Below are 15,808 nucleotides of genomic sequence, written 5' to 3' on the forward strand. Positions count from 1 at the left end.
AAAAAAAAAAAACTTTGCCCGGTAGCTGGAAGCAAGTACAGGCCATACCTACCTACAAACAGGTAGCAGAAGTGACCCAGTGACCCATATCCAATGTGTGACACATGTATCTGTTGCAGAGTCTTAGAAGATAATCTGAGCTGGAATTTAATGAATTCTCTAACAGAATGAGTTGTTCCACACAGAATACTGTGGATTCTGGAAACTATCAGTTGTGAGAAACAGAACTTGCACCTTTCCGCATGACATTTTGGAAGTCATGGCTTCAGAAAAGAGATTAACTCAGTCCCACATTAATGCTTATTAATGCAAGTACAATTATATGGAGTATTTACTATCAACTTACTACCCACTTTCACATCTGAGTTACTGAAAAAAAAAAAAAAAAAAAAAAAAAAAAAAAAAAAAAAAAACTGGGTTTAAAACGTTACGCTGCCAACTTTTGGTGCAAGACATAAATGACTACCAGAAAGCAGTGCCCTTGGGCAATCTCTGTTCATACCAGCTGAAAAATTTTACATGACAATTTTTCCGAATATCTCAATAAGAAATGGGAAGTGAATATAAGGAATTCTCAGTGCACTACCTGCCTGCCAGAAAATTACTGAATTATGAACTTATCCACAAATGTTTCAACTTCATATTCTAAGCATTACTGACAATTAGAAGTCTCAGCAATGTATTCAACAAAGATGATTTTAAATGCTCTCATAATGGGAGGAAGATATGATGTAGTGATTTCAGATTGCAGACCACTCCACACCTATCCATTGGCAATGTTGTGAAAGACCATTGCTGGAAAGACCACACTCTCCAGTAGCAAGTAAATGGCTACCTGCCATAGTGTAAGGATTAAATGTGCGAGGCTGCCTGACATGTGTAACATGTGTAACATGGAATAACCAGGAAATGATAATATATGTGACAGGTAGATATCATTTAGTTCTACACACCAATAAAAAGTCTTTAGGTGAAGTTAACTGTTTATTAAGTACCTACTATGTAGCAACCCTAATAGAACTATCACGTATCAACAACAACCATTAGAACATCTACAGCAACAATTACGGCACCAGCAACAACTGATGAAACAGCAGCAGCTACTGTGCAATCAGCAGCGGTACAACATGGAACAGAGGCCACACTGCAGCAGTGACACCAGGAGCAGCCACAAATATGGTCAAAGTCAGAGTGACCACCTATGATGCAGCTACAGGAGTTGCCACAGTCATGCACCTAGGGAAGCTGGTGTCCAGGCACTCAGACACTGACTGCCAGCAGTCAACACCACCTTTACCTGTGGCCCCATGCATGACCCTGTCTCAACCTGCCTATGGCCTGAAGTTTTCGATGAGTTTTATCTCCTGCCTCAACCCTCTGGGACCTTCCCAGCAGTACGAGTGAAACACATCGCACTTACAACACTAGCACTCTTTATAGATTATCTATTCCTACAGTTCACAAACATGTAAAATTATGTCACCACTAGGATAACATGACCACCAAATATGCAAATATGATGGCTGCTCTATGGGCAAGCTTACCCACCTTATCACTAACATGTCTGCCTCCAGAGAGAATGACGCATGGAATGACAAGCACATTTGGTGGATTTTGCTCTCATGCAAAGCTTAGAATAAATTATGCAAATGAATGAAACTGGCAGCAGGAAGCTGTCAACGTTTCTGCAACACCCCTGCACCTTGCTTACGCCTATGATCCATATAGATGTCTCATTTGCTGTAGATGCACCACATCCTGCTCTTGGTAATGAACGAGATGAACTCCAGCTAGATGTCAAGAGATCGCAGGCAAAGTAATTGAGGCCATCACTCTGTAGGCAATGCCCACTAGAGAGAAGATGGACAGCTACAAGATCAGTCTGCAATTCCCAATTAATGGCCTGGCAGAGCCATCACCATCTCACATCTCAACAATTTACATTGCTTGGCATATACAAATGACAAGACTGCGAGCCATCTCAAAGACAATCTAGCATGTGGTTCTTCCTAGATCAGAATAAGTGTTTACACCACGGTTGTTTTATCAGCAGTGTATTTAAGTGCACATTGTCATATTCCTGGGTGGGACATACGAATGGCAGCCTTCCACATACGATGAGTAAGTATATTAGCAACAACTTGGGAAACTATCTCAACATTTAGTGCTAACAAACAGAACCACTAATATGCAGTTTCTGATAGATACTGACCCAGAATTGTGTGTATTAGAGGCACATGCAATGGCAACGGCACACAAATTACAACACAATAACTGCAAACAGTTTACTCCTATCTACACAAATATCACAGTCCCACCACTCAACAGTGCTTCACATTAGGACCACAACCTGTCCTTTTGCTTTCAAATGGCCCAGACATTAACCCCCCCCCCCTCCCCAGCAAACTCTGTACAGCAAAAGCAGAATCCTGTGCAATGATACAAGCAGGTAAGGCATGACCATCAGAAAGGAACTGGGGTTCTCTCCTCCTGGTACAAAAGAAAACAAACAGCTGGTGCCCCTTTGGTGGCAACTCAGTATTCAGACGATTGAAAACCTGTACCCCATGCACCACATAGGAGATTTTGAGTGACAACTGGTATGCTCCATTTTCTCTATGTTGGAAGTATTAAAAGTTTATAACCAAGCACTGTGGCAACTGAGACCATCATTAAAACTGCAGTAACTAACCTCTTTTAACTATCTGAATTTTCAGCCATGATGTATGTCGTACAGAAGGTGGCACAGACTTTTCAGTGCTTTATCAATTAAGTTTTGAGGGGATTCGACTTCTATTTCACGTGTGTACGTGTACGTGTACGTGTGTGTGTGTGTGTGTGTGTGTGTGTGTGTGTGTGTGTGTGTGTGTGTGTGTGTGTGTGTGTGTGTTTTATCCTCGGAGTAACATTACGGACAACTGTGTACAGTTTTCCTATGGTTTAAAAGGTACAGAATCCTCAAATCTGTCATTGGTGCTAACGCATTCTTAGGATTCTGAGTTTCTGTGACTGGTACATATCCACAAGCTGAGCACATTATGGCAATTACAACTTACCTATCCCCTTCAACAATGCACAATGTGTCAGTATCTGGGGCTGAAACTTATCTTCTGTAACCCAAGTTCCTGGGACCCAGGTGACACTCCATGCCATTCTCTCTGGCCCCAAACTGCATATTTTCACCTTTGTCACTTGGACCAATAAGCTACAGACAGCTTTTGAAGGCTCCCAGATAAGCCTTATGCAAGCTACCCTCCTTGTGAATCAGATTGCCCAAGCCCCCTCTTGCGATTTTTTCCAATGCCCCATCCCACAATGTCATTGCTGTGCTACAACAAAATGTAAATGGGTACAGGAAAATTTTGGATTTCTTCTCCAGGGATATCACAGAGAAGCATCACTCTTGGTCACAATTTTACACAGAACTTAGCAGAGCCTATGAAGCAGATACTTCCAATTCATTGCGGGAGGACATGCTTTCACATTATATACACACCATCAGCCACTGACTTCCCAGTTTTGGAGCCACAAAATAACTATTCTGCACTGCAACCCAATTAAATTTTATTTTGAAATTTGCAACAGATACTCTAAACTCCAGTGGTTCAAAAAGAGCCATTGCCTATTCTTTGTTTAGAGTGGAAAGCATTTAACCAGCTGTGGACTCTGCAGATCTGATGACAAGGAGTTAAAGGACTTGCTGAAGGGCAAGACGGTCCTGCACTCGCATCACATGCCACTGCCAGGTACTGAGGAGTGGATATAAAGTGACAAGTCAGCATGTTAACAGAGGCCACATTGCTCGCCCTTATACTATGATGGGTTTTGACCTCTACCTGGATTCAGCTATCTGAAAATCTGTACTGAGTGTTGAAAGTACACAGAAGGACTACCGTACACTGACTAAGACCTCCACTCCCCACTAAAAGTTTGCAACATGATACATATGAGCTCCACTCAGAAATTCTGACATCCTAGAATCACAATTCTCACACATCATTAGTAGGTTGACACGCAGTCTCACACAACTAATGGGACTGCCTTGTGGTGACAAAGGTACATTATGTGGCCGAAGTAATCCACAGGAAACACAAACCTCTGAGAAAGTGGAGTGCACATTCAACTGCTATTGAATTTCATGTTTTGGCTATCCTCCTCCCCTCCCCACAAGTGACTTCTGACCAGGTTCAGCAACGGGAGGCAGAAATATTTCTTGCAATGGTCAAGCTGTACAAGATACAAACGACAAGGACTTCATTTTGTGCAGTTGCAAACTGCATTGTTGAACGCCTACAACACCCCTTAAGGCCTCTATAATGTGGCATGCAATGGACTTGTGGACTGATGGTCAGCAGTGCTGTTTGGATTGCACAATGCATTAACAGGATTTAAATGTATATCGAAAATTAGGCTACTGGGTAACAGAGGTGGTGTATTTGTCTCAGACAAGAAACTCAAATCTACCAAGATTTGTGAAACAATGCATTCTTCAGAGACTACCTAGAAGAGATTTTTTGGGAATCAATTTGTGATGGGACTATACTAAATCTAATGGCAACAAATATATCTGTATCTGACCACTTTGAGAATGTCTGATTTTAAACTAGTATCAGTTATTGCTTGTTTTCCATCTTGAACTTACTGCAATTTTTAATTACAGAGAATTAGACCTACACCAGACCTTGCTAGCAGTGGTTGACTTCAAGAGACTTGGTTTCACATATGCACTTGGCAGTTTTTGCCACTCTGCAGTATTTCTTGTGGTGCATTTTGGTTATTTTTGCTTCATCATTGTAAACTGAACTGGAGTTGTGAGTATTTCTCACACTACTCAATATTACAGTGTTTATAATGTGCAGGATGAGAAATGCACATAACTTCAGGTCGCAAAGGTGAAGTGTAAATAATCCAAATGCAATGCAAGAAATACCGCAGAATGGTAAAAACTGCCAAGTGCATATGTGAAACGAAGTCTTTTCACATAAACTGCTGTTAGCGAGGAGGGAAGAAGCAGTTGTGTGGAGAACATGAAGAAAAAAACAATAATCACGGAAGATGCTTAATCAATAAAAGCGAAACACATCTGGTGTAATTCTCTTTAATTAAATTGCAGCAAACTCAAGACAGAAAACCAATAACAACTGATTTCAACAGCTGCCGTGGAAGATGGCCATGCAAACAAACATATTAAACTATCAGTGGCCATAAGGGAATTGTAACAACAATGATTAGCGAAATGCCAAAGACAATTAAAACCCTAGATGAAGAGGAAGTAGTGTCATATCTCAGAGATAAACTTTAAACAATCATCTTCAGAAAGTGTAGAATTATGGCTCAAGTTTTAATGATTAGTAGACCATGTACTGGATAGATATGTAATCCAGTAGAACATTTGTGGGTATGAGGGAACTTCTGCAGTGCTCAGTCTTTGTGAAGGAACATCAACTACTGCATACATGTAAGACAAAGCAGAGAGCTACATACAGATAATGAAATGCTAAATTTAACACATCTGGCTGCCAATTCTACAATGTGCAAAGCCTTTAACAACTACTATAGTAGACAATGTGTGACTACTGTTATTGAAAGATGTCACAAAATCCAACGACATTCTGGTCATTTGAAAAGGCTATCAGTGGCAATAAAGATCTCATCCAGACACTGGCGGATGAAACAGGAATTGAAACTGAGGCCAGCAGAACTAAAGCAGAAATACTGAACTCCATTTCCAAAAGTTCCTTTACTAAAAAAATTAGATGTACACCCCAGTTTACTGCTTATACCATTGCAAAGGTGAGTGACATTTGTGCAAGTGGCACTGGGAAACAGCTGAAATCACTGCTTAGTGCAGACCAAAGATGCAACCCCTATCAGATTCTGTACAGAATTTTTAGCCAAGTTAGCCCCTCTTTTGCCCATAATATCAGTAGACCCCCTGGGAGAAAAAAAGGAAGAAAATTCTGTGTGTGCAGCTTGAGTCCATGCCACAGATTTTTTGTGAGAACATCAGGATACGATTTTAACAACTGCTTCATTTTAATATGTAATTTAATTATCAATTTCTTTACTGCAGTGGAAAGTCCAGGATGGAATAGTAAGAATATGGAAAGGATAGATTGCTACTCACCGTATATATCACAAGTTGAGCTGCCACCAAGCACAATGGAAAAGAATGCTAGAAATATTTTAGTTTTTGGACAAAGTCCCCATTCTGAAGTAGAAAACTTATTGCCTGGAGACCGTGGCCATCTGTGTATGAGATGTGCCTGTGTCAATGTGTGTTTTCAACTTCAGAAAAAAAGACGTTGTCCAAACACTAAAATATTTTTAGCATTCATTATCATTCTACATCTACATCTATACTCTGCAAGCCACCATGAGGAGCAGAGCTGAGGTTGCGTCCTATTGTATCAGTTACCAAGGTTTCTGCCTGCACCATTCACATATGGAGTGCAGGAAGAATGATTGATTGGATGCATCTGTGTGAGTGTAGTAATTATTCTACTTATCCTCACAAATCCCTCTGCGAGGGAAATGTAGGGGTTTGTAGTATATTCCTTGAGTAATCACTTAAAGCAGGTTCTTGACAAACTATCTGAGAAAGTTTATTAATAATCTTCAAGTGTCTTCTAGTTCAGTTCCTTCAATAACTCTGTGACACTCACCCACAGAATAAACAAACCTATGACCATCTGTGCTGTCCTCCTCTGTAGACATTAAATATCCCTTGTCAGTTATGTCTGGTACAGACCCAACGCTCTTGAGCAATATTCTAGAACCGATCGCACGAGTGATTTGTAAATAATCTCCTTTGTAGACTGATGGCATTTCCCCATCATTCTACCAATGAACAGAAGTCTTACATCCACTTTACCCACGACTGAACCTACATGATCATTCCATTACATATCGCTACAAGGTATTATGCCCAGGTACTTGTATGGGTTGGCCGACTCCAGCCAACAGTGACTCATTAATAGTATAGTCATAGGATACTATGCTTTATCATTTTGTGAAGTGCAAAATTTTACATTTCTGAAAATTTAGAGCAAGTTGCCCATCTTTGCACCAAGTTGAAAACTTATCGAGATCTGAATGGATATTTATGCAGCATCTTTCCGATAGTACGAGGGCAGTTCAATAAGTAATGCAACACATTTTTTTTTCTCGCCCAATTTTGGTTGAAACAACCGGAAATTTCTTGTGGAATATTTTCAAACATTCCCGCTTCGTCTCGTATAGTTTCATTGACTTCCGACAGGTGGCAGCACTGTACGGAGCTGTTAAAATGGCGTCTGTAACGGATGTGCGTTGCAAACAACGGGCAGTGATCGAGTTTCTTTTGGCAGAAAACCAGGGCATCTCAGATATTCATAGGCGCTTGCAGAATGTCTACGGTGATCTGGCAGTGGACAAAAGCATGGTGAGTCGTTGGGCAAAGCGTGTGTCATCATCGCCGCAAGGTCAAGCAAGACTGTCTGATCTCCCGCGTGCGGGCCGGCCGTGCACAGCTGTGACTCCTGCAATGGCGGAGCGTGCGAACACACTCGTTCGAAATGATCGACGGATCACCATCAAACAACTCAGTGCTCAACTTGACATCTCTGTTGGTAGTGCTGTCACAATTGTTCACCAGTTGGGATATTCAAAGGTTTGTTCCCGTTGGGTCCCTCGTTGTCTAACCGAACACCATAAAGAGCAAAGAAGAACCATCTGTGTGGAATTGCTTGCTCGTCATGTGGCTGAGGGTGACAATTTCTTGTCAAAGATTGTTACAGGCGATGAAACATGGGTTCATCACTTCGAACCTGAAACAAAACGGCAATCAATGGAGTGGCGCCACACCCATTCCCCTACCAAGAAAAAGTTTAAAGCCATACCCTCAGCCGGTAAAGTCATGGTTACAGTCTTCTGGGACGCTGAAGGGGTTATTCTGTTCGATGTCCTTCCCCATGGTCAAACGATCAACTCTGAAGTGTATTGTGCTACTCTTCAGAAATTGAAGAAACGACTTCAGCGTGTTCGTAGGCACAAAAATCTGAACGAACTTCTCCTTCTTCATGACAACGCAAGACCTCACACAAGTCTTCGCACCCGAGAGGAGCTCACAAAACTTCAGTGGACTGTTCATCCTCATGCACCCTACAGCCCCGATCTCGCACCGTCGGATTTCCACATGTTTGGCCCAATGAAGGACGCAATCCGTGGGAGGCACTACGCGGATGATGAAGAAGTTATTGATGCAGTACGACGTTGGCTCCGACATCGACCAGTGGAATGGTATCGTGCAGGCATACAGGCCCTCATTTCAAGGTGGCGTAAGGCCGTAGCATTGAATGGAGATTACGCTGAAAAATAGTGTTGTGTAGCTAAAAGATTGGGGAATAATCTGGTGTATTTCAATGCTGAATAAAACAACCCCTGTTTCAGAAAAAAAAATGTGTTGCATTACTTATTGAACTGCCCTCGTACTTCATTACAGGTAACTGAATCATCTGCAAAAAGCCTGATGTTGCTGTTAATGCTGTCTGCAATGTCATTAATATACAACATGAACAGCAAGGGTCCCACCACACTTCCCTGGTGCACACCTGAAGATAATTCTACATGTGACTATGACTCTCCATCCAAGATAACATGCTGCATCCTCCCTTCCAAACAGTCCTCAATCAAATCACAAATTTCACTTGATACCCCATCCGATCATACTTTTGACAACAAGCTTAGGTGTGGCACTGACTCAAATACTTTTCGGAAATCAAGAAATACTGCATCTACTTAACTCCCTTGATCCAAAACTTCAGTATGTCACGTGAGAAAAGTGCGAGTCGTATTTCACAAGATCGATGTTTTCGGAATCCATGCTGGTTGGTATTGAGGAGGTAATTCTGTCCAAGATACGTCATCATGTTTGATCTCAGAAAGGCTTTCCACAGGGCTGGTGTAAAAAGCTCCATACACTAAACGTAATTCATGGTGGTGGATAGAGTCGAGACATCGAAGAATAGACGGCCGAGCAGAGGAGTAGACTATGCTTCCATAATCCAATTTCGAGCGTACTAAGGCACGATAGAGGCGGAAAAGGACCACTCGGTCCGCTCCCCAGGAGGTACCATTCAGGACACGGAGGGTGTTGAGGGATCGCAAACAGCAAGCCGAAAGATAGGAAACGTGGGAGGACCAGCACAGTTTTCTGTCAAACATTAGACCCAAGAATTTAGCAACGTCCGAAAACAGAAGGTTGACAGGTCCTAGATGTAAGGAAGGTGGAAGAAACTACGTACGAAGCCAAAAATTATGGTCCGTTGAAAGCTGTAGTAGATCGCAAAATCGTCCATAAAGAGGGAGCCCGAGACATCAGGAAGGAGACAATCCATAATTGGATTTATGGCGATGGCAAACAGTACAACACTCAGCACGGAGCCCTGGGGTACCCCGTTTTCTTGGGAGAGTTCACCTGCACTCTGCCATAAATTCGTGAAGAAAAAGGGGCAGCTGACCTCGAAAGCCCCAAGAGAACAGTGTGCAGAGGATGCCTGCCCTCCAACAGGTATTGTATGCTCTCTCCAGATCGAAAAATATTGCTACTGTTTGGCGTTTTCGGAGAAAATTGTTCATGATGTAAGTGGAGAGAGCAACAAGATGGTAAACTGCAGAACGATGCTTTCGGAAACCGCATTGGGCAGGTGTTTAAAGACTGTGGGACTCCAGCCACCAAGCTAAACGGCAATTCACCATACGCTCCAAAACCTTACACACACTACTCGTGAGACAAATGGGGTGATAGCTACTAGAGGGGAGATGTTTGAGTACTGTCAGTCCAAATTCGATTATAAAGGCGAAGGAGGTAACGCGGACTATGGTATGATAAATGCAGCAACATTTGGATGTGACACCATCCGGTCCTGGGGCGGAGGAGCGAGAAGAAGACAGTGCATGTTGGAGTTCCCGCATTGAGAAAACAGTATTATAGCTTTCACGATTTTGAGAGGAGAAAGCAAGAGGTTGCACTTCCGCTGCACGTTTCTTCGGGAGAAACGCTGGCGGGTAATTTGTAGAGCTTGAAATCTCAGCAAAGTGTTGACCCAATGAGTTCGAAATTGCGTCGGGGTCCACTTATGTATCATGCGCGACAGTGAGCCCAGAGACCGCGAAGAAACTAGGTGCACCAGATAACCGTCGAATCCGACTCCAAACTTCCGAAGAGGGAGTGAAGGTGTTAAATGAGCTAGTAAAGAAGTCCCAGCTTGCCTTCTTGCTATCGCGGATGACGCGACAGCATCGCGCACGGAACTGCTTATAGCAGATACAGTTGGCCAAAGTAGGATGGTGTCTGAAAACGCAAAGAGCACGTCGCCGCTCACGTATTGGGTCACGGCATGCCTCGTTCCACCAAGGAACCGGGGGGCGCCGGGGCAATTCGGAAGTGCGAGGTATTGAACGTTCCGCAGCTGTAAGAATAACCTCTGTAATATGAGTGACCTCATCGTCGACGCTAGGAAAGTGACAGTCATCGAATGTCGCTAGAGACAAAGAAAGTGTCCAATCGGCTTGGGCAAACTTCTAGTGTCGCAGGCGCATATACGGCAGTTGTGGCTGCAATCGAAGGACACATGGAAAGTGGTCACTCGAGTGTGTATCAGCAAGGGCGAACCATTCGAAGCGCCGAGCTAGCGGAACAGTACCGACCGAAAGGTCCAAATGAGGGATATTTGTCGTGGAGGCAGACAAAAATGTAGGATCCCCAGTGTTGAGCCAAACAAGATCTGCTTGGTGGAAGACATCTATCAATAGTGAGCCACGCGGACAAGGATGTGGAGATCCCCAAAGCAGGTGGTGGGCATTGAAGTCCCCAACCAGCAAATAGGGGGCGGAAGCTGACCAAGAAGATGAAGGAGATCAGCTCGTGCCATTGGTGTGAACGATGGAATGTATACAGTACAAAGAGAGAAGGTGTATCCAGAAAGGGAAAGATGCACAGCGACAGCTTGGAAGGAACTGTTCAGGCGATTGGGTGATAATGGAGAGTATCACGGAGAAGAATCATGAGTCCTACATGTGCTGGAGTGCCTTCAACAAAGGGGAGATCAAATCGGACTGACTGAAAATGGGGGAAAACAAAGCGGTCGTGGGGTCGCAGCTTTGTTTCCTGAAGACAGAAGATGACCGGCGAGTAGGATCGTAAGAGGATCGACAATTCATCCCTATTGACTTGAATGCCATGGATATTCCAATGGATAATGGACATAGGGTGGACAGAAAATGGAAGAATGTGACCAAGGTTCCCCTCAACTCAACGACTGCTCAGAGCTTGCGACCGTCAGCATGGAATGGCATTCAGCCGAAGGCAGAAGATCCTGATCCATAGGTTGTTCAGGAGCAGCTCCTGCCACCAGCGATCTGCCGGTTGATCGGCCGCCAGCAGTGCGCCTCGGCGACACAGAAGACGGCTGAGGGCGGCTACCGCCAGGTGGTGCTGTAGATGAGACACGCCGTGGCGGAGAAGGAGAGGAACTGGGTTTCTTATTAGCTTTCTTGGAAACAGGATGTTTAGATGGGAGGAACCGATGGTTGTGAAGTTGGGGTACATAAAAAATCTTCACAAGTAGGCTCTTTTTTGGAAGTCCTGGTGTCTGACTTTTGGGCTCAAGATTTAGCAGAACCCGATGAAGGGTGAGCCATAGCGTGAGCAGGCGAGAGTGGGGAGGTTGAATGGGCGATCTTTGCGCTGGCTGATCTGACGACCGTGGCACTAAAGGTGAGATCACAAGTCTGCGTGGCTGCCTCCTTTGTTGGCCGAGGAGAGGCAAGGACAGTGCTGTATTGACTTGTCTGAGGCACAGTGGGCTTTCGACTGGCGAATAATTTTTGAGCAGCAAAGCCCGACACCTTTTCCTTCACTCTGATTTCCTGAATGAGTTTTTCCGTCTTTAAAAATGGGGCAATCTCTAGAGGAAGCAGCGTGGTCACCCATACAGTTAACGCAACGAAGGGATCGAGGTGGACAAGCACCCTCATGGGCATCCTTGCCACAAGTAACACATTTGGCCGGATTGGAACAGGACTGGCTGGTATGATTGAACCGCTGACACCGATAGCAACGCATAGGGTTTGGTATGTAAGGGCGAATGGAAATTATCTCATAGCCCGCTTTTTTGGTCGATGGGAGTTGACCTCTGTCAAATGTCAAGAAGACAGTACGGGTTGGAACGATGTTTGTGTCAACCCTTTTCATGACTAACAGCCGTTACGCCCTGGTCAGAAAGGTAGTGTTGAATTTCCTCACCAGACAATCAGTTGAGGGAGCGTCTATAAACGACCCGACTTGAGGAATTTAAAGTGCGGTGCGCTTCCACCCGGACTGGGAAGGTGTGTAGCAGTGAAGTACGCAGCAATTTTTGTGCCTGGAGGGCACTGACTGTTTCTAACAACAAGGAGCAATTTCGTAATCTGGAACAAGACTTTACAGGACCTGCAATTGCATCGACACCTTTCTGAATAATGAAAAGGTTGACCGTGGAGAAGTCGTGACCTTTGTCAGACCGAGAAACAACAAGGGACTGTGGCAACGATGGAAGAACTGTCTGTGGCTGAGACTCATTGAACTTACGCTTGTGAGCAGACATAGTAGAAGATGAGGAAACCATTGCAGAAGTATACCCCATGATTACCGGCGTCGCCGATGGCGCGGTCCTCCCTTGTGGGGGGGCCTCTCTGAGGGCACTCCCGGCTTAGGTGATTGTTCACACCTCAGGTCACACCTCCCGAGAAATGGACGGAGGGACCAATCGGCACTTTCAGAAGGCATCAGCTTGAGTAATCACCCCTCCCTGGGCCTGGCCGTTACCAGGTGGCACGTACGTGTCCTACCTGTCTACCCGGTGCGGGGAATTACGCGTTGCCCCGTCACCGGCTACGCATGGAAATGTGTGGATCGGCCTTCAGACAAGCACAGGGAGGAAAAAAGAGAAAGGGAGGAACAACAAAAGGGAAAGGAGAGAAGAGAGGTCTCAAATGCCGCAGCAGAGAAAAGGGTAAAGAGAAGAGGTAAGGAAAAGAGAAGGACAAAGGAAGGACGAAGACTTGCAACCAGAGAAAGTGAAGAATGTGTTACATTTTCGAGCGTCCGTCTCCGGACGTAGGCACAAAACATACTCCCAGAGGGGGAGAAAGGGAAAGAAAGAGGCGGAGGTGAGGGGGGACGAAGATGGGGGATGGGGAAGGATGCGGAAAAGGAAGGTATGCAGCCCCGAAAGGAAAGAGGGCCACATTAGCTCGGGGTCCCGTGCTCGCTACGCACGTATCCACAAAAAAGTTGTGGACCCCCTGGGGGGATTCACTAGGGACTGAGCACTAACTTTGGTGCAACTAACAGCCTTTATGTATGACCAAAATTTCTTTTCCATTGTTTGGCAAAATTTATTTGGGTTTGTGAAATATCATTTGACAATATTCTGCTGCAGTAGTCATCAAAACCATCACACATTGCTCCCTTGACAGCCAAACACGTTCCATTCAGCATCTCTGTAGCTGTAGTCCTATGCCTTGTTTTACACCTATTGTGCAGTAATCTCTGTTCCTTTACAGGTTTCTTTAAAGTGACCGTATACCATTGAGGGTCCCACCCATTATGAATTGTTCTACTGGGTATATACCTATCCAGTACATGGTCAACTATTCTGTTAAGCTTGAGCTATAGTTCCTCATTAACTTGAGCTATAGTTTCTCATTGAGATACAACACTACTAACCTTTTATCTAGTTTCCTGCAGATATGTATCTTTCTGTTTGTTTTAGTTGTCCTTTTGTACTTTGGTAATCACTTCTGTCAGAACCGCATCATAGTCACTGATACCAGTTTCAATGTGGACATCCTCAAAAAGGTCAGGTCAGTTTGTTGCCATTAGATCCAATGTATTTCCATCATGAGTGGCATTCCCAGCAATCTGTTCTAGACAGTTTTCAGAGAAGACACATTTCACAGGATGCCATCAGTGGATGTCTTATCATGCCCACCACTAATAAAACTACAATTTTCCTAATTAATTGTTGGACTAATATGTCTCCACCAATGATTACAGTATGATTGGGGAACTTAGTCACAGGTGAACTGAGATTTTCTCTGAAGTTTTTGGTTACACCTGGAGATAAGTCTGGTGGGTGATAGAAGGATCCAACTATTTTATGCCCATTGTGCCTATCTGACTCAGTGCCTACATCATTCAGTGAGTAGCAATCTATCTTTTCCATATTACTGTTCATTAATGCAATGCAGAGTAGTGTAATGGTTACAGCATGAATTAGTCCTACATTTACAGAATGAGCAGGTGTCTGTAATAGTTAAAGTAACATGTGTACATCTCATAATGCAACGAATACAAGTGTCTAGTGAAAGTCCTATCGATGCTTGTGTTGCTGAGTGCTGTGGCAGGAATCATCATGGGCACAACACCAAATTGTGTGAGGATGAAATCACCCAGCACTGTTTTATCACTGTCAATATTAACATTAAAGTCTGTGAGAAAGGGGGGGGGGGGGGGCATATGAGACAAGTCTCCAAGATTCTTGCTGGCTGCTGTATGCCAGATGGGCCAGCTATGTGGCCCTCTGAACCGCCGTCCCCCCCTACACACCCATAGCTCTCCCATCTGCTCAAGACTGGATTTTTTTTGATTCCTTGGACTCCCATTGATGTGAGCTTTCCTTTCCCATGCATATTCTGTAATTCCAAGCACATTTCCCAGTTGTACAAGATGATACCTTTTCATTATTTTGTAATTTTTGTTTAATACAGGTTTTCACTTATATTCCACCAGTATTTTTATTGTCTCACTTTAGATGCTAAGTACTGCTCTGCAAGCTCTTCACAGTGCCACCCAAATAGATTTCCTAGTTCAACGTATTTCCACACTGCACCAATTTATAACTTAATACGCCTATACTAGTATAATGACATCACAGGTAATAAAAATACTGCACAACAAAAATGTACGGACATTATCTATCAGCCGTCAGCTCCAGCATTGTACACACATTTTAGTTTCAGTTAGACTGATTAGCAAATACACACCTGAATGGCAAAAAATTCATCTGTGTCAAGTAGTTGGAAGAAAGCACAGCTCTCACCCATCTACAAGAAGGGTAGAAATAGTGAATCACAGGAGGACTGTCCAATACACCTGACATCAATTTATTGTAGAATCTTGGGGCGGGGGATATCAGTCTTAAGGCACTGATAGCTGGGTGACTCCAAAGGGTAGGTTCAATCGCCCAGTTAGGTAGGTTTTCTTCCGCCACCACAATGGCCCCTTTCCTTGTAGATGTGGGGAAGTTGTGTCCAACACATATTTTGTCATTGTATGTGAATGTAATGGATGCATATAATGTGGTGTTATGTATGTTTGTATGATGATGAGAGAAGGGAGAGTGTGAAGTCCAGTGTTGGCACCTCGCCTACTGCTCTTGAGTACCACCAATGAGACTGCCGAGCTTAAAGTCCCCACCTGATGGACAGACCACAGCCAACAGTGTCACATGACCTCACTTCATGAGAGATTGCAGAGATGTTTGTAATTTAACCCAGGATATTGGTGCAAAGTCTGGTGACCAGGGACATCACACTTCACCTCTCCTCACCTTCTGGCTATACACAGGCACTGAAAATTTCATTCGTGATTTCAGACTGGCTTATCTCTGAATTGAGCCCCACTACACAAACATGCATTGGTGACACTGGCTACAGGAGCAGGTTCAGTAATAGGTTTCTCAAATAGAATGACCACCTCTAAGACAACCACCACATATTCCAA

At 44.0% G+C, this 15,808-nt stretch overlaps 1 protein-coding gene across 1 annotated transcript in view; it reads right to left on the reverse strand.

Annotated features, from left to right (window-relative positions):
• The window catches only part of LOC124795524 (very-long-chain enoyl-CoA reductase), a 58,119-nt gene that overhangs the window by 32,541 nt on the left and 9,770 nt on the right, over nt 1-15,808 (reverse strand). The window lies entirely within an intron of this gene.

The sequence above is a fragment of the Schistocerca piceifrons genome, chromosome 4 (genome assembly GCF_021461385.2).
Source record: "Schistocerca piceifrons isolate TAMUIC-IGC-003096 chromosome 4, iqSchPice1.1, whole genome shotgun sequence".
NCBI classification, from domain to species: Eukaryota; Metazoa; Arthropoda; class Insecta; order Orthoptera; family Acrididae; genus Schistocerca; species Schistocerca piceifrons.